A 20,978-nucleotide genomic window follows, 5' to 3' on the forward strand; every position below is an offset into this window, starting at 1 on the left:
AATAAGAGCCAACAAAGCAAACCGCTAAATAAGCTCAGATATAATCATAATGAATAGAAGAAGAAGTGATAGCACTGGCGTAGTACGCCTGTTCCACCGCTGCGCAGCACTGGCTCCGATCTTGGCTTCATGTTAGCACCAGCGCTTATGAGACTTTTAAACCCTTGCGACCTGTTTTACATGTTAATACACCGTAATAGTGCCCAATTGTAATTTAATAAGTTGTCTCCTGTAATAGTCCAGTTTCGACAATGGTATATTTGTCAGGTACACATGGCAACGTGCATTCAAGATATAAAAGTAGGCCTAAACACAAAATTTTTGGAACCGGTAAGCAAATATTACCATCCTGAAATATAATTATTAAAACGTATCAACAGACATATACACATAAGCAGCCACATCTATTAATTAATCTAAGTTCATTAGAGAAAAGTAATATCATATTAAAGTTCAAAAATTCAGGGACAGCAGTAAGACTGCATACAGGTTTCAACAAGTCAGAGAATTGAGGTGATGATGATGATTTTAGTTTCAAGTGAATAGTAAATGAAGTTCAACAAGTATCACCCTCTCGTGACCTGAAATCAAATTATCGAATCTGTAGAGCAAGTTTGTCCTTGTGAGAACTGGCTCCAAAGTATAAGTATTGATGGAAATCACATGATAAATAAGAACATAGGCATTCTATTTCATGAAGCAAAAACAATACTGTTGGAATAAGGGTGATGTTAAAGCATGTAATAAATTATAGGAAACTTGATGCAAATCAATAGGACACAAATAAAATGCTACTCCACAAGTTATATGGGCCAACCTTATCTCAAGTGCAGCATAAATTCACCATCATGAAAAACAGGAAAAATGTATAAACTTACGAGAGATAACATGTGTTAGAAAAGCTGAGGAGTCATATTCTTCCTTTTAATTACCTTTATTTCGGTACCTTAGAAAACTTCCTGCAAGATTTTGACATTTTCCCTGATCTTTGTTCCTTTCAGACTTCCTTCTTCTTGAAGTAGGAATGACACTTGGTGTAGTGAAAGATCAGTTTTGGTACAGTTTCCATGGCATGTTGTTCATTACACCCCAATCCTGAATGTTGAATTGTAATGTTCTCCATGTTCTCCAAGCAATCATAAAACAAGTCAACCCTAAAACCAGATGGAGATGAGAGGTGAGAACTTATTTTCTCTTCTGCCTGAAGCAAGACATTAAATAATGCCTTTGAAGGGTGGCACAAATAGTTTTGTTCCAGTTGAGAGCCATAGACCCGCATGTTTGTAAAGAGGCAAAATAATCATTTGTTAGTGCTGATGTCTTGATAACATCAACGCAGGAATTCTGAATTCTGGGGCCCTGATGTACAATATAACCAGCTAAATTGTAAACCAAACATCTTTTAACACTAGCAAGGGCCAATTTTCTCCCTGTACTGAAAGACTTTCACAACCACTTTCAAAAACAATCTTTTTCCCTAAACGTCCCGAGACTGATGCTTTTATGTCCCTATTTTCCTTCTCAGTCTTCTTTGCCAGAATTCTGATCTGGTTGATATGTGATGTTAAGGAGGGTTCTGCCTTTCGTTCACCGGGCGAGTTGGCTGTGCGGTTAGTGTCGCGCGGCTGTGAGCTTGCATCCAGGAGATAGTGGATTCGAATCCCACTGCCGGCAGCCCTAAAGATGGTTTTCGGTTGTTTCCCATTTTCACACCACGCAAATTAAGGCTACGGCCACTTCCTTCTAACTCCTAGGCATTTCCTATCCCATCGTCGCCATAAGACCTATATGTGTCGGTGCGACGTAAGGCCACTAGCATTCGTTGTCTTTAGTTCAAAAATGTAACAATTAAATCTTCTGAAAAGTGAGCATCACCGATATTGGATTTTTCAGTAAGTTCCCTATCCTTCTTTGGTATGGCCCTTTTCAACTTGTTAAAATGTTCCTTACCTTTAGGGGGTTTGGAAAACCGTCTTACCTCTTTACAGTCCCTATAGCCTGATCTGCATCCTGGTACAAAACAGCAAGGCATCTTCACTACTCACATTAAGCAAAGCAAAGCAAAGCAAAGTCATCTCCGTACAGGCGATGAAGGCCCTTGGAGGAGTGGAAGGTAAAGGCTTCCGTCATTGTTAACCTCGGCACGTAATGGGGTAGTGTGGTTAGCTCTACGCCCGACCGCCTTTGCCCCCAGAAATTGACCTGGTACTCATTTTTGGTGTAGGCTGAGTGAACCTCAGGGGCATATGCACCTCCGGAAGTGGAAATCTCGTTTCTTAAATTTAACGACTTGCTGACGCGGATTCGAAACCACGTCCTTCCAGGCGAACCGAGCACGCCTTTACAGCCTGGGCCAGGCAGCCCCTAAACTGTTCTTTACTTGCATTTAATACAAAGAAAATTATCACACGAAGGTAACCTCAACACACAGCTAGAAATTCAATTCCCTTTCACTTAACGCTTCCTGCAATAGCATTTCAGGTATTAGTAATGCGAAGTAATATTGTAAGCACCTATATATCAATAAACGTTTGCAGAGAACACCACCAAAACACTCCAAACGATTAAAAAACTTCAGATATCGCATATAAACACACGTGGAGATCATGTAGCCAACGTCGACTGGAGTGCTGCGTAGCGGACAGTGCCCACCCGGTCCGTATTCAATGCATGCTACTGAGAGAGAAGAGATAACACTTCTTCTTCTATTCGTTATGATATTATCTTTCCACTTCCTCAAGAAACCTTCTATCGTTTTCTTTAATAGAGTCTAAAATATACAGAGATGCGAGAAAGTAGACCATAAGGAAACCACCGTCAACCATGGCTCCTTTGTGACAGGTTAGATAAGTCTGTGACTCAAAATTCATCTTTCTAGAGTCCGAAGACTTATTAATATACGTACATTTTAATATTACAGGGTGTAGAACTGTAATATTATGTTGGTGGATAAAGTACTGAAGAGTTCTCTTTCAGGAACCTAATACTGCATCTCAACTCAAAGTTACAAGTCTTGTCAAAGATAACTCCAGTTGTCGATAAGGGTATCCAGTGATAAATGTCGAATTTATTACTTTTTACAAGACCATCCTATGTTTTAGCAAACCGCTCAATCACTTGATGTGGGTTTAACATAATGTCTTTTTTGATGATACTACTTCATAGTTGTCACGTTTGGTTTGACGGTCACAATGTCTTGGTTTCTTGAACTCTACATTAAGTTTCAGGGCCATGTTTTCATTCTTGGCGTAAAGATCGTAAAAGTAGTGTCGACTGTCTGATCTTCGTTCACCCAATTTTCCTAGAAGATTCCTGACCAACTGAGATGCCCTAGCCAAATGAAGAGTTCCTTTCTGCAGTATAACACTTAGTGGAAGTGTCAAAGTTAGGATATCACTCAGGCAGAATACGCCTATTATAAATTGGTATTCGCACAAAGCTGTCACTAATATAGATGCTTTCCCGGCAGTTGATTTGTATTTCCATTCAGCAATCTTGTACAACGCCGAGCCTATCTTAGGCAAGCCGGTGATGCATTATAGAACTCCACCATGTCGTTCACTCCATCTTCTTTCAAATAAATGAGACACTTTCCTTCCTAGAAATTGCTGAAGCGCTACATTTCTTTTTGGGTAAGAGAAAGAATTAATCTCCCCTTTTAACACTCCGAAAGTTTTCTTGATGGGAGTCACTTTGGAACTTTTGGATAAGCTGTTATTCAGCCTGTGGCTATAACAAGGAGTCATAATTGCATTAGTTGCCATTTTCTGAATTTCTCGTACTGCCCCTCGTTCAGCAAGCATTACTCCCCACCCGTCCGTTCCAATGCTGCATACTGGAAAAAAAGTACATTCAGTTGATGAATTGTTCTCAGTATAATTTAGCCTAGACGATTACTATATAAATATATCTATCCATCACGAACTTCTATATGAAAGTCTTCCCAACCTGATTTGGATTCTTCTAATTCTTCTTCAAGGACAGCTTCCTGTTCCTCATCTTTCCCCTGTTGTTCTACAGTACCTGGAGTGACTCGTACCGATTTCTCACAGACACGTGTCCTGAATTCTGATACTGGATAGATCCCCTAGCCTGCAATCTCCTTCCTATTACAACATTAGACCATCTGTCTTCTACAATTCCCCCCTTTCCCACCCATCCCTCTTTTACACCTCCTGTAACCTGTACATGTTTCGGGAGAGGCCTACCTTCCTTCCTTCCTGTCTTCAGTGAGAATTCTAATTATATTCCTGAAACTCTCCAACTCCTCCCTCATACCCTCAGTGCCTCGCTACACCCACTGTTCCTTCACTTTCACTCCTCAGCCATTCTTTACGGAAAGAATCAAAATGAAAGGAGAAATAAAATAACTTGTTTTGTGCAAAGAAATGAACGGAAATATTGTCTAGGATAGTACTCAAAGAACACACGACAATGAGAAAATTAATATATCACTACACTACAATACTACTCAGTCGTACTCTATTTCTTCCAACAACACCCAAACAGGTAAAAACTGCTGTTAATTACTGAATACCGAAAGGAATACACAGGAATTGTCCAATCAATTCTATAATTCAGTTAAACCTATCCTAATTATAGCAACATAATTTGAGTAAGAGAGTTCTAGTGATAGCTCTATTATACTACACAAATATCTTACAATAATAACATAAGCACGCTAATTTCTAATATGATATTACTCGTATACTACTGTACACGTGTACAATACACTACAAAAATGTTAAACTACGTTCAGACGTATCCTGATTACAATACCGGTACTGTCTGTCAGTAATAAGCACACACACAAAAAAATTAAAATTGCAAGTTTGAAATTTGCACGAACTACTGTCCTCACACACACAAAGATAAGAATATAGCAGGTAATATGCTGTACTACCTAAATCTACCGTATCTACACTACAATTCTCAACTGAAATGTGGTTGTGATTTTTACCGCTGGTGGAATATTATTTTCCCTACTACGCGGGATGGAGAATAAAAGTGTCCTTAAATGCTGAAAAATAAGAGGTTGTCTACACTAATTTCCTTCAAAACTACGCCCGGGGCTTTAACCGCAATATTACTGGGATGGGCCCTATAGGAATTTTATTAATAACTTTTACTTGGTGTATGAACGAAGGTACAAAGTACAGTACAAAGTAGGCCGGAACCTTAGACTACAAATTATCGGAATATAACGGGTGATAGACATAAAGCTGAAAATTACAGGCCAGTAAGTTCTTCATGCGTTGCATGTCAGCTTTGGAAAGGCATTTATCCTGATTATATTAGACATGCTTGCGAAATTAATAACTGGTTCGATAGAAGGCAGTTTGGTTTTATGAAAGGTTATTCCACTGAAGCTCAACTTGTAGAATTCCATCAAGATATAGCAGACATCTTGGATTCAGGAGGTCAAATGGACTGTATCGCGATTGACTTGTCTAAAGCATTTGATAGGGTGATTCATGGGAGACTACTGGAAAAAATGAGTGCAATTTGGCCAGACAAAATAGTGACTGAATGAGTTGCATTATTTCTAGAAAATAGATACCAGAGAATTAGAGTAGGCGAACTTTATCTGACCCTGTAATGATTAAGAGGGGAAATCATCAAGGGAGTATTATTGGACCTTTATGTTTTCTTATATATATATATGAATGATATCTGTAAGGAAGTGGAATCAGAGATAAGGTTTTTTGCAGATGATGTTATTCCGTACAGAGTAATAAATAAGTTAGAAGATTGTGAACAACTGCAAAATGTCGTCAATAATGTGAGATCGACAGTAGACAATGGTATGGTGAAAAACGGGTTTAAATGTCAGGTTGTGAGTTTCACAAATAGGAAAATTCCTCTCAGTTTTAATTACTGCGTTGATGCGATGAAAGATCCTTTTGGGGATCATTGTAGGTATCTGAGTGTTAATATAAGAAAAGATCTTCATTGGGTTAATCACATAAATGGGATTGTAAATAAAGGATACAGATCTCTGCACACGGTTATGAGGGTGTTTAGTGGTTGTAGTAAGAATGTAAAGGAGAGGGCATATAAGTTTTTGGCAAGACCACAACTAGAGTATGGTTCCAGTGTATGGGACCCTCACCAGGATTACTTGATTCAAGAACAGCAAAAATGCAAAGAAAAACCGCTCGATTTGTTCTGTGTGATTTCCGACAAAAGAGTAGCGTTACAAAAATGTTGCAAAGTTTGGGCTGGGAAGAACTGGGAGAAAGAAGGCGAGTTACTCGACTAAGTGTTATGTTCGAGCTGCCAGCGGAGAGGTGGTGTGGAATGACTTAAGTAGACGAATAAGTTTGAATGGCGTCTTTAAAAGTAGGAAAGATCACAATATGAAGGTGAAATATGGAATTCAAGAGGACAAATTGGGGAAAACATTAATTTATAGGAAGGGTAGTTAGGGATTGGTATAACTCCAAGGGAGATGTTCAGTAAATTTCCAATCTCATTGAAAGCATTTTAGCAAAGGCTGGGAAAACAACAGATAGGGAATCTGCCACCTGGTTGACTGCCCTAAATGCAGATCAGTATTGATTGTTTGATTGATTGACAAATGTTTTTCCTAATGAAGACTGAACCATCTCGATACAGTTTTCATACTCCCTCACACGAAATACCCGAATGTGTTTTTCTCATTGTAGCTCACCATTACGAGCTTGTTCGTGAACAATATCAAGTCCATAAATCGCGTACAGTGAGCACAGTGATACGAGTTGTAATTAGATTCCTTAATATTTATTATTATTGCATTCATAAAAGGAAATTTGTTAATAGGCGTAGCATATTTCCATATTACTGATATAATAAAATAGGTCGAAATTATCTATGTTACTGGTATTCAGCCGATATAAATAAGGCTGTCATTCACGCTCAGTTTGCTCATTACAAAATGAAGTTCTTCATTGCTGTCGTATTGCTAGCTGCTGTCGTCTCCAGCTCAGATGCTTGTAAGTAAAACAGTGTCTAATTTGAAAAATAATACCTAATGTTTTAAACTAACGTTGGGTATCATTTACATAGATAGAATCAATTGTGGTCAACGAATGCACAAGCAACATAACATTTTTTGTACTCAGATTTACACCTGTTTATTACATGCACGCCAAAGTATTTTAAACCTCAGTTTTCTCACTTGTCGTCCTTCTGCCGAGATTATCCTTCTAGGGATTATCACTCACTTCTAAAAATTTCTTTCATAGAAACAATTCTGTCTTGAATTCACTCACCCCGAGGAAAAATCAGATGTCATTTCCTCGTTTTATTTATATTTTTGCGGTAACCTACTATAGCTACTCTCTATTCTTTGACACTAACAACAGTACTCATTTCGTCATAATATTGAAGACATTGCCAAAATTTAATTCCTGATTATATATAAAAGGCTAACTCCGACTGACTGTGATCAACGCCCAGCCTAAACTACTCGATATAGGGAAATGAAATTTTGGGGATACATTTTTGTTAAGTGTAGTTGCTCACTAAGGGGGGATTTGGGGGCATTCCGTCGCTAATGGGGTAAAAAGGGGTCTGAATTGTTAAAATGATTAGGCTACTTGTATATCTGAAATACTAACAGTTTACAGACGTAATAGTTGTTATTTGGAACCTTATTTAAAAATATAGAAAATTCTTTTAAGAGCTACGAAAACTGTTGAAAAAGGGGTGAATTATTTTTATTAGGATACTGATATCTAAAAAACTGAAGGTTTCAGGCGTCAAAAATTGGACTTTGGCATCTCCTTTAAAAATAAATTAACACGTATTCCTTTGTTTTCAGAAAAGCCACTTGCAGGGGTGGGTTAAGGAAAGTAAAAATTGACTTGACTATTTTTATTTTGAATCTTCTATAAAAATTCAGACACGTATTTTTGTATCGGAAAAATACGTTGATCGGTATGGAGTCTTGAAGAGAAGCGAAATATGGGCTTAAGTACCTTTAATACGATACGTATCTACATAAATAAAGTCGCGAAGACCATGTGTCTGTACGTTGACTATTTTGGCGAAATTTTCGTACCCTTACCCGTTTCAGGTGTAATAATGACCATCTGCATATATTTTAGCTTTCGTTTCCTGAAGGACCTCATTTTTTATCAATCTCTCCTAAACCATGATGGCGGCACGATCTGCCCGACGAGGTAGAAAATTTCAATTTGTCAGAATTATTAGTTTTAGCCTGTAACCGACGAAAAATTTCGGAGATGTTTATATTTTCCACTTTTCCCCGGGAAATTATTGAAATATGGAGGTAATTTTAGTGACGGTGCGGACCTTCGTTTCGATGTATTTTGTGGCTAAACGGTAAGCCGTACAACGAAACGGGTGGCACAATCTCGTTTTAATTTAGAGTGATCTAAAACTTTGGTCCTAAGGCATTTTGTCGTATCTCTATTAATTATGCATTAGACTTGTCTGTGTTTTTTGACTGTACGTAAATTTTGCAATTTTTACACGTATTTTTCATAGTTTGACACACCTATAGGAAAGAGAGAATCATCAAAATTTGGCATGAATATTGGTCCTCCCAGTAGCTGTATGTGAGCCAAATTCTATGTTTCTATCTGTCACAGAAGTATCCAGAAAGTAAAGCAGTAAAATTATCCCTGTTCAAAGTTTCTAACTGAAACTAAAATATAAACAGAGAAGATACGAGAAAATGTCATAGGATCAACCAATTAGACTGGTAAAAGAAGCGTCTTATGATGAAATCCGTTTGTCGATTTCATGTAGCCTATCGTTTAGCAGCAGTTAATCTGTAAATGAAGGTCTGGAATAATGTAATCGTGCATATACTTTTGGATGTCGATCTATTTTTATTAATTGAAGTCGATTTGTAGCGACGTAGAAGAGGTGTGTTTGCAATTATAATTTATACTTTGCAAATCGATAATGACTTTCAGCAGAAGGATGTCTGCTATTGCAATAAATACCTCCCCACATTGACTTGACTGGCAGTAGGAATGGGGCCCTTCACCAACTCCTGTGTAACTGACATTAGTAAGGAGGACCTACGATTGTAATGAATAATTCCCTTCTGGATTTAACTGGCATAAAGTAAGGGAGCATGCAGTTTCTTTCAAAACTTCCCTACACGATTGTATCTGGAAGGAGGAAGAGGGGGATTCAATAGTAACGAAAATTCCCCAATTCGATCCTGACCACACGGGGTGCAAGCGAGCCTGCCGCTATCGTCACAACTCCGAAACACGCACTTTACATTTAAAACAGCGCCAAGAGACGTGACCAATCAATCAATCAATCAATCAATCAATCAATCAATCAATCAATCAATCAATCAATCAATCGATCGATCGATCGATCGATCAATCAATCAATCAATCAATCAATCAATCAATCGATCAATCAATCAATTACTACTGATCTGCATTTAGGGCGGCCACCCAGGTGGCAGATTTCCTATCTGTTGTTTTCCTAGACTTTTCTAAAATGATCGCAAATAAATTGGAAATTTATTGAACATCTCCGTGGGCAAGGTATTTCAATCACTAACTCCCCTTTCTATAAACGAATATTTGCCCCATTTTTCCTCTTGAATTCCAACTTTACCTTCATATCCTGATCTTTCCTACTTTTAAAGACATCACTCAAACTTATTCGTCTACTGATGTCATTCCACGCCATCCCTCCACTGTCAGCTCGGAACACATCAGTTAGACGAGCTGCTCGTCTCCTTTCTCCCAAGTTTTCCCAGCCCAAACTTTGCAACATTTTTGTAACGCTACCCTTTTGTCGGAAATCACACAGAACAAATCGAGCTGCTTTTCTTTGGATTTCTTCCAGTTCTTGGATCAAGTAATCCTGGTGAGGGTCCCATGCACTGGAACCATGCTCTAGTTGGGGTCTTTCCAGAAACTTATATACCCTATCATTTAAATCCTTACTACAACCCCCAAATACCCTCACAACCATGTGCAGAGATCTGTACCCTTTATTTACAATCAGATTTTTGTGGTTACCCCCATGAAGATCTTTCCTGATATTAACACCTAGGTACTCACAATGATCCCCAAAGGGAACTTTCAACCCATCAACGCAGTAATTAAAACTGAGAGAACTTTTCCTATTTGTGAAACTCACAACCTGACTTTTAACCTCGTTTTTCACCATACCATTGCCTACTGTCCATCTCACGACATTACCGACGAGATTTTGCAGTTGTTCAAAATCTCGTAACGTATTTATTACTCTGTAGAGAATAACATCATCTGCAAAAAACTTATCGCTGATTCTACTTCTTTACACATATCATTCATATATACATATAAGAAAACATAAAGGTAAAATAATACTGCCTTGAGGAATTTATTCTCCTCTTAATTATTACAGGGTCAGATAAAGCTCGCCTACTCTAATTCTCTGGTATCTACTTTCTAGAAATAATGCAACTCATTCCGTCACTCTTTCATCTAGCCAAATAGCACTCATTTTTGCCAGTAGTCTCCCTTGATTCACCCTATCAAATGCATCAGGCCCATCAATCGCGATACAGTCCATTTGACCTCCTGAATCTAAGATATTTGCTATATCTTGCTGGATTTCCACAAGTTGAGCTTCAGTAGAACAACCTTTCCTAAAACCGAACTGCCTTCTATCGAACCAGTTATTAATTTCGCAAGCATGTCTAATATAATCAGAAAGAATGCTTTCCCAAACCTTACATACAATGCATTTGAAATTGACTGGTCTGAGCTTTATGTCTATCACCCTTTCCTTTACACACAGGGGCCACAGGCAACTCTCCATTCATTTGGTATTCTGCCCGGTTAAGCCACGACCAGTTACACAAGAAACACAAGGCACACTCAGGGGTGCTCCGTACGGGATTTGACATGTTCCAAAAAAATTGTGTGGATCAAAGGAAATGGGCAGATATCGGCAAATAACAAATCTTAAAGTGCAAATCAATGGTAGATGATTTATTACAAATGTTACGTCATCCTGAGCACTATGATTATGAACAATGATTACTAAAATTTTAAATTTCACTATCATTCTTGATGTACCGGTACATCCAAAACAAAAACAAATGGGATGGTGCATATTAATAAATACCTACTAATTCTGACAAAATTTTACGTTAAACTTCAATTTCGATTTCCATGACTGTTAAATTTTTAAGAGAATGATGCTCGTGCCCATATCATATCATGCCGGAAAATCTGGAACAAGACTTTTAATGTTTAAGTTACATGACTGGTCAAAATATAAAGAAACGAAAATACAAAGTTTTAAATTTATGTTCCACTCAATAATGCTTGATTAAACCACTCTCAATTTTAACTCGACATTTCAGTTATTATCTTTTCAGCGTAACCTCAGAATACACGTAACTTCAAGTGACAAAGGTAGAAAAGTAAAAATTGAAATAAATCTTTAACCATGTGTAATGACCTTGACACAACGCTGAAACTTAAGGCAACGATGGTGACACACACATCAAAAAATTTCAAAAAAAAAATAGCACTCAACCTGTGGAAGAAAAATAACAATAAAAATACGCAAGTAAGAAATATTCCGTTACCATCATCTACCGAGGAAAGGAATGCAACCAACTACGACGACAAAATACTATTTTACAAATATAGAACACGTGTCCACACGTGTTTCATCCACTTTGCTGGAGATAAATAATCCCAAAAATGATTACTTAATACTGCACCCGCTCACCTCCTGAGTCCCAGGCTAGCCTTAATCTCAGGGGTGATCAGTTCGTAAAAGATAAAAAAAATTAATAAAAACTATCAAAATATATATCGGCGCACCAAATGAACACAGGGATGAACGGGGCATGTAAATTAAGGTACCGGAGGACGGCTCATTCATGGATATAAATTATAGACTCCACAATAGGACTGGGAAGTGACAACTTAAATTTCATGGGCATACTGGACTAACAACAAAAAAAAGATATGGAAACTGTTTCGTATTGAAATTGCAATGAGGAGCAATTTATTGACTTATTTTGCAAACTGCACATTATGACAATTATTACATTGGAACACTTCCATCCTGAAAAAGAAATGACATAATACTTGGATTCACCTCACTACTCTGATAGTGTACAATATTTGGTGAATTCGCCCCATTGGTTATTGGGGATCGAATCCACATCCGTATGAGTGGACGTTTCATCGAGGCATGAGAGTAACTATTTACTGTCATTTCCTCGTTCCGTTTGGACATGAGACAATTCCGGTATGTACATTCTGTTGAGCCGGACCCCCACCGTGGAAATGTTGTCGTATTTAAATACGGGAACTTATGGTACGGACAAACTGTAGCCTATTATTTCCAGATTCACAAACATGCCAGGTATAGCCTATTGGCTCAAAGCTTAACTCAATATTTACTTTTGTCAATACGACAAGACGTACGGAAAGGTTCATTACTATGCTCTGACAATGAAGACATATGCCGTCCGTGGGTTATTTCGCATCTACCGCAAAAAATCTCCCACGTGGAAACCCAACATCTGGTTCGAACCCGTTCGACACATGACGACTATCCCGATCATATCTTCCTATGATTATTAAATAATATCATTATCATTCTTTACCTGATCATTATCATATTCTGTGATTACCATCAATTATTTTATTATTATCATTAATTTCAATTACAATCCTGTATTTGATTATTATCATTTGTCATCCGGGATGATAATATGCCAACCCTTGCCGACGTTTCAAATGAAGGGTCGTTCTTCCTCTTTATTTATCCGCACAAATTAATGATCAGTTTCCTAGTAAATTATGATGATGATGATGATTATTATTATTATTATTATTATTATTATTATTATTATTATTATTATTATTATTATTATTATTATTATTATTATTATAATATTCGTAACAATGAATCATCGTCCATAAAATATCTCAATTTCCTTTCATCAATTATTATTATTCTCAAAATACTATTGCAAGTTCTTCTTCTACTTCAATTTTTCATTATTATTATTATTATTATTATTATTATTATTATTATTATTATTATTATTATTATTATTTATTAATATCTATTATCAGTGGAGATTATCATAATCGTATCACTTATTCATCATGGATTTAATATTTTACATTGATCTCACCATAATTATTCTCAAATTACTATTGCAAGATCCTCCTCTTATTCCTCTTCTTTTTCCTATTGTTATTATTATTATTATGTAACTTTATTTCACGTGTTACACTACCGTTAGCGATATTTATGGTTAATGCATAAGCTTTTACAATTTCGGTCTACTTTGGCACTAAGCACTTGATTTAAGACCAGATTCACTTGGATTACTATTATTATTAAAAATGGAAAGTTTGATATTTTAATTTCCACTATTTAGAATTCGGTCACATATGTTAAATCCCGTTATGAACCACCAAGATCTGTTTTATATCGGTCGGGACAACACGGTATTCGGGATCGCACCTCCAGTTTCGTACTGCCGTTAATTTATATGGGGACACACGTCCTCCCAAGACACATTTCAGAACCTATGGCACATCGCGGCTGGGGAAATACCTCCAATGCCGGCGATTGCTAAACTATTCCTTCCAATTCATTTGAAGTCCTTCTTTTTTCCATTGGAACTCTTCAAACATTTAACTCGTAAATTAATCCTCGGTGCGTGGATTCTGCCACTCATAACACCAGAGTCGGCATTTTATATCATCTTAGGCCTTGAGATTCATCTATTTCATTATTACAAACAGTACGGCTCAATTTTATTGAAATATTTATTACAGGCTCTGAACACTGCCTTCAAAAAGTATTATCGTCGTTCCTGTCGGTCCTTTAAATTCCGACACATGAAATGTTGAGAAATATATTATTTTCACGTACAGTGATATTGATAATTTAAACTCGATATTCGGAATAATTATCAACGTTCGTCTTCACCTTCATAACTACTAACTTACTTTCAACTCTAACAGAATCTATAATGCGTTTTCTGGTACTGAGTTACAGTCACCGTGTCAGCGTATCAAATTATTTCAAACGACTGGTTGATGTGAAGCTCGACTGGTAACAACTGGTGACTGGTAACAACTGGTGGTTATTTATGGACGATATGTTTCCCCGCTGGGGTCATCCGTGGTCATATTAGAGGGAGGGGGTTGGTTATCCTAAATCGGCACTTGCAGGTGGATTTGGGTCAGTGAATTTATCCCACTTAATAAACTGGCGATACACATTCACGTGTCATATTCTGAACTCATATTGTTCAGCGATCACGGAGATATCACTTGATTTCTGTCCTCCACTTTTTGCGCGCTAAGTTGGCGGCCCTGATGGCGTGATCGTCTTGACCAATGGCGAACTAGCGTGGGGCATTTCAAAGAATTCTTTACTTTAATTTATTACAATTACAATTAATCAACATCGGGGTGATATCAAAAAATCCCATCTGTTCAATTCTGTGGTTGGAATAATTTAATTACTTTTATCGGAGAAGCTAACTGGAGTTAGCCTCGGTTTCTCTTAAGTTGGTGCGAGCCTCTGATAAATTTTGTCAATAGCTACCACCGTAGCGGTTAGTTTGAATATCTCTTTCTTGCAACCTGACGACAAAATGCCTCGAGGCGTTGGAAAACCTATTTCGTCATCTTCTTCGTATTTGGTGACAAACCGGCTGCAACTTGTTCAGAAATAAATGCTCTCTCACTTCCTTGCTTCAATTAGGACTGTTGTTGTGAGTTCTAGATTTAATCCTCTTAGCTTATGACCAAGAAATATTCTCCCCATTATGACCGGCTAAACTGTGACGACAGATTGTCGCGATCCCGTCTGACTATGTTGAAACATCTTCCTTCCACACAAAACTAACACTGTACATAATTTAAAATTCCCATATGTCTGCATTTATATTATAATCCTGGTACATTTTCCTGTTGCTCGGTAAAAAATCTTGTGATAATCATGAGATTTTTTGCTATATCCGCATCATACTTTCATCATGATTTGATTACTACTCCATTCCCTTTCGATGGTGACTGATCTCGTCCCGCAGATTCTGGTTATTGAGTCTCAATTCTCCATTCTCTCGTTGAATCAGTTGGATAATGTTAATAAAATCTTGGATATCGCTGTCAGGCTCTCCACATTCTGGGCATGGTCTTGCTTCTATTTGCCTATGGATCAGTTGAACTTCTTCTTCTCTTCCGTCTTCTTCTTCATCATCCTCTCCTTCGTCCTCATCTTCTACTTGGTCGTCCTCAGCCTCGTTTTGCGCATTCTCAGCCTCTCTCTGATCTGTCGGTGTGTGGTACAGCTTCAAATTGGCTGCGTTATACACGTTTTCTGTTCTACCATCCAAGCTCTGGACCTCATATGAATTATTCTCATAAGTATGTATGATCTTGTAAGGCCCCTACAAATAACTGGCAAAACTTGTGGTACACCTTGCGTTCAGGATTAGAAACGGCAGGTGTCTTAACTAGAACCAGCTCGCCAACTCTCAATGGACGGTGGAAATGCTTATTCCTGAGTCTCCTTAATCTGCGCTCGGCTTGTGCTTCCAGGTGTTCTCGCGTTTTCCTGACACAGATTTCGTTTGAATCCCGGGGGTCTGTGGGACTTGCAACCGCGTCATGCCATGGCCTGGTCAGATATCTATTGAAATATATCACTTCAGGATTCTGACCCGTCGCTTCGGGGATCGTGGTGTTAATGCACTCAGCTATGATAAGCGCCACGTCAATCCATCGCCAGTGTGCTTCTGAGAAATACATTCGGCAGAACTTAGCGATCTCTCTCATAATCCTTTCTGATGGGTTTCATTCGGGATGGCGATTAGAACTTAGCACGTGTTTAATGTCTAGTCGTTGCAACTGATTTGCAAACGCAGCAGATGTGAACTGACTTCCATGATCAGTGAGGATGAATTTGTGCTTCCCCATTCGCGGTATTATGTGTGACGTTATTCCTCTCAAAACGGTTTTGGAATTAGCTTTCTGCAGTGGATACAGTGCTACAAATTTCGAAAATAGTCTAAACTGACGAGAATGAACTGGTTTCCCCTGCAGGCTTTCGGTAAAGGCCCATATAGGTCCATTGCGAAGGTTTCCCGTGGCTCCATGGGTAGCAAAGGGCGTGGAGATTGCTTGAGTAGATACGGGTACGGTTTTATACTTTGACAGATATCACAAGTCCGTAGTTCATCTCGAACGGTTTGATTCATTTTGGTTCACACGGAAGTCTCCTGAAGGGTAGCCAAGACCTTCCCTATACCTCCATGTCCAATGACACGATGTACATGGCTTACTAACGGTACTTGCACGTCTGATTGTACTACGATCCGAAGTTTCGTGTGATCATCATCCAAGAACTTGTGTAGGATTCCGTTTAGGTAGTGGTAATTAGCTGACAACTTGTTCGCCCTCGCGAACTCTGGACTGTCTGGTGGTAATTTCTTGGTGAAGAAATCGATCATCATGTTGTCGAACCCATCTCTCTTTTGCATTTGCCCTATCTACCTCAGATTTCTTAAACTTCCTTTTCTCCCTCTATCAACTCAATCCGGTAGATCAGAATCTCCTCCGGGTTCGGATTTCGGCTCAATGTGTCTGCCAAGATAGTGAGCTTCCCGGGGCAGTGTTCAACTGTCAAGTCGAATTGTTGAACGAATAAAGCCCAACGGCTGACCATTTCGCTTGCCTTCTTAGTTTTTATTATAAATGTCAGCGCTTTGTGATCGGTGCGGATAATAATCTGAAAACCGTACACAATCTTCTACCAATATTGCAAAGCGCTGACGATAGACAACATCTCTAATTCAGTGATGGTATACTTCACTTCATTTTTCCGCAATTTCCGGCTCATGAACGCGATATACGTTTTCTTACTCGAGTCATTAGGATCTTCCTGGAGTAGGACGGCTCCTATGCCTATGGTAGAGGGGTCCGTTTGAATAATGAACTTGATGTTGAAGTCGGGATATCCTAGTTTTACATTTTGTAATAATCGCTGTTTTGTTTTCGCAAAGGCTTCTTCACATGACTGGTCCCACTTCTAGCGATTATTCTTTCTAAGGAGATCTTGTAACGGTGCGGCGACTGTAGTATAATCTGGACAATGGTCGGCAAAGAAGTGACACATTCCGAGAAATTGCCGAACATGTTTGATCTTCGTAGGCTTCGGAAACATCCTAATCGCCTCAATTTTCAACGGGTTTGGCCGCACACCCTCTCCATCTACGAGGTGACACAAAAACAAGACTTCTTTCTGACAGAAATTTGATTTCGGTAAGTTGACCTTAAAGTTATGGTTTCCTAAATCCGTGAGAACTTCATTGATGTTTTCCAGGTGTTCTGAAAGCGTCTCCGTAGCTACCAAGATATCGTCCACATATCTTATAGTTGCTTCTTTGACCTTCGGACTAAGATTCCTGTCGAGAGCTCGGATAAGTACTGATCCTGCATTTTTAATCCCGAACGGGAGCCGATTAAAAACGGAAGTTTGCTGGTCATATAAGAATCCAGTCAACAATTTCGACTTTTCCTCCAACAATATATGGTGAAAGGATGCTGTCAGATCGAAAGTTGAAAAATATTGCATCCTTCTGAATTTCTACAAGATTACTTTGATTGCCGGAGCTTGTTCATACTCCGGAACCAATCTCTCATTGATGGCCCGCGCATCTAGACAAATGCGCATGGAATCGTCAAGTTTCTTGATCACTACCAGTGGGTTTAAAATGGCGTCGGTAATTTTGAAATTAACCTACTCTCCTCCGTATCTCTAATGGCTTCTCTAACTTACGTATAAAATTTCTCAGCAATTGGATAAACTTTTTTCTTGTATGGAGACCAGTCATTTACATTTAATTCATAGGTAAAATTTTGAATTTTTCCCGGTTTTGTGCCGAACGTATCCCGATGTTTCTCTAAGATCTCGCTTAAGATTTTTTCTCATTTGGATCAATAATTGCTTCGTTAACCTTAGCTGCGATGACACTTTCACAACTTCGATCTTGTTCTTGCGAATCTGCGGCAAATAATTCGTGATCATCTGGCGTCGCATCAACTTCCAATTCCTTTATAGGGCTCAAGGGTTTCCCTCCCAGATTTTCTTTAATGACTTTGGTGTTTCAGACTTCTTCACCTTCTTCCCTTTCTATCTCTGGATTCATAATGGTATCCTCAACACCTTCTTCGTGCCTAAATCTAACGGAGTTATCTTCCATGTCGATTACAGCGTGGTATTCAGTCATGAAGTCAGCCCCTATGATCAGGTTATAATTTATTTTATTCATGATAATGAAAGAATGTGCGAAAGTAGATTGACCGATTTCTATATCCAACAAAGCCTGATTTTTGCACACCACGGATTTATCTGGGATTATACCACGAATTTTGAGGTTAGAAACCGGAATGATAGGAATATTTACAGTTGATTGTAATTCGTTTATCAGGATTTGCGAAACTAAAGATTCGCTCGCTCCAGTGTCAATGAGTGAGCGTACTCTTAAGTGGATAATCCTAGTGTAAATCACCGGTACGTGCTTCACTCCTTTACAACTCCGGGTTTCAGGGTCATTGATCAATTCATCGGAAGTCACGATCATTGTACCGACTTCTGCGATGGTCCAATTATCGGTTAAAATTTGTCGTTTTTTCGCCCCAAGCACTCGTTCTGAATTGAACGTAGGTCATTCGGGTTCAAATTCCCACCATCATTCCTTGCCTGTTGCAGTGGCAAGCTTTCTGCGCCGGCAACTTCCTCTTCACGGCTTCGATTCTGGATGGCGTCCTTCCATCTTCTCTTGTTTAATTCCGCGAGGTACTGCTGGGTTTCTTGGTGCCGATCCTCCATAGCCCTACCGGATTCCTCCGAGTAACGCCTTCGATTATTCTGATTCCTTCCGTTGTATGGCTGAGTTTCGCTCCTTCCTCTTCGATATCCACGGTATCCCCTTTCGCCTCAGAATTTATCATGATTCGTTAGCCGGTTGCCTTCCACAAATCGTCCTCGATTATTCCATTGTCGAGGTCTCCATCCCTGATCACACAACCTCTTGGGCTCTGGATCGATTATTGTTCCCTGATTTCTGGTACTGATGGTCCTGGATTCCGTCTCCCTTTCAACGTTATGATCTGTTGCTCTCTATGCCTGGGTTACCTTTGTTAGAGTGATACATGGTCTGATCTAACTGACGCAACAGAGCTTTTGCTTGTACTGCCGTCCGAATACTCGACGCAATCATCATCCGCAGGACCTCAAATGGCAGCTGTTTCCCAATAGCGCTAATGAGTTCTGTCTCACTGACCGGATTCTCTAGTTCGCACATCTTGTGAAATTGTACCACGAAATACTCTGAATATTTAGTTCGGGACGATGTTGAATAACGTCTGGAGTACAACTCCAACCTTAGATCTTATTGTTCCTCGATACTCCAATATTTCTGTAAAAACGCTTGTCGGAATCCCATAAAATCCTCGAATGTGTATAAGAAAGCCCTGAACGACATTGCAGGTGCTCCGTCCAAAAACTTCTCTACAGTTCGTAATTGCCGCTCCGCCGGAATCTTATTCTCACTAATATAGTTAGTGATCTCGCGGATGTAGCCTTTCGGGGTTATATGTCCTCGAGCGTCTTATCTAGGTTGTTTGTCGTCTGACATTTTGATGACGTGGACCACAGATGTCGGAAGGGCATTTGATGATGATGACGATCCGTCTCCTACTTCAAACTTAAGTCCGGTCGTATCAGCTTGTGACATCCCTTCCTTTTTATGAAATCCCTGATTGTCTATGTTCTCGAAATCTCGGTACTGGAGATGGAAGTCCTGAACTGACCCTGGCTGTTCTAACTTGGCCTTGACCTCTTCCAGATATTTTCTAATTTCATCCAGCTTTTCGATATTACTGTCTGACATTTGCTTGTACACTGAATTCTGCCCCGTGTGAACCTTAATTTGTTCCACTCTTCTGACCTCTGTGTAAGCGATCGTCTGGCTTTGTTCCGCCAACCCTCCAGTTTTTCTGAACAATGCTATATTTGCCTCCTCACACTGTGTGAGTCTCCGGCTACGATCTTCCGAATTCGTCTTTATATCCTCAATTTCATTTCTGAGACCGGCTACTAGTACTAGGGTACGAACAGTTTCACCCCGTAACTCATCGATTCCCTTTTCGTGCCTGTCCAAAGTACCTGCAGTATGTGCACCTTTACTTTCCACTTGGCTCGGATGATATCATTTTGCTTGCGACATTCATCCCTCACCTCTTCGATGTGCGCCTTCAAATCTTCGTGGTCTACCAACCTCTGAGCTGAGAGCTCCTGCATACTGGCCTTTAATTTCTCCTTAATTTCGTTACGTTCTTGTAACGCCTCATCCCTGAATCGATCAACTTTTGCATTGACACTAATAGTACAAGAGTCGATATGTCCTTTCAATTCGTTCTTAGCGAAATGACGCGTCTCCTGGACTTGGGTCATTTGGTTCCGTAATTCCTGTCCCAGTGAAATACTGGCGGCATGATCCTCGCCTATTTGTTCCGTGAGTTTCATTTTATTGACTTCACACGCGGCCTGTACCATATCGACTTTATTTTCTAACGAAATATTAGCGGCATGTATTTGTTCTGTCAGTTACTGTCTATTAGAAACACTAGCGGCATGAACTATAGACGTAAGTTCCTGTTTAGTAGAAACACTAGCGGCATGAACCTTGTCCACTTTATTTTCTAGGGCAACACTAGCGGCATAGACGGTTGATATTTGTTCGGTATTTATAGCCAAAGCTCGCGTTACATCTTCCAATGTGATAGCTTTCACTTCTCCCTGTCCTTCTAACTGTTCACCTTGGGGACGCTCCCCACCTTCGTTTGGCATCATATCAAATGAGAAAAGAGGGCTGATCAGCCTCTCATCCTATCGCACATGATTACGACAATTTTGGGTCTAGGCCCTATCGTACGGTTATATCC

Source organism: Anabrus simplex, chromosome 5, assembly GCF_040414725.1.
Source record: "Anabrus simplex isolate iqAnaSimp1 chromosome 5, ASM4041472v1, whole genome shotgun sequence".
Lineage (NCBI taxonomy): Eukaryota > Metazoa > Arthropoda > Insecta > Orthoptera > Tettigoniidae > Anabrus > Anabrus simplex.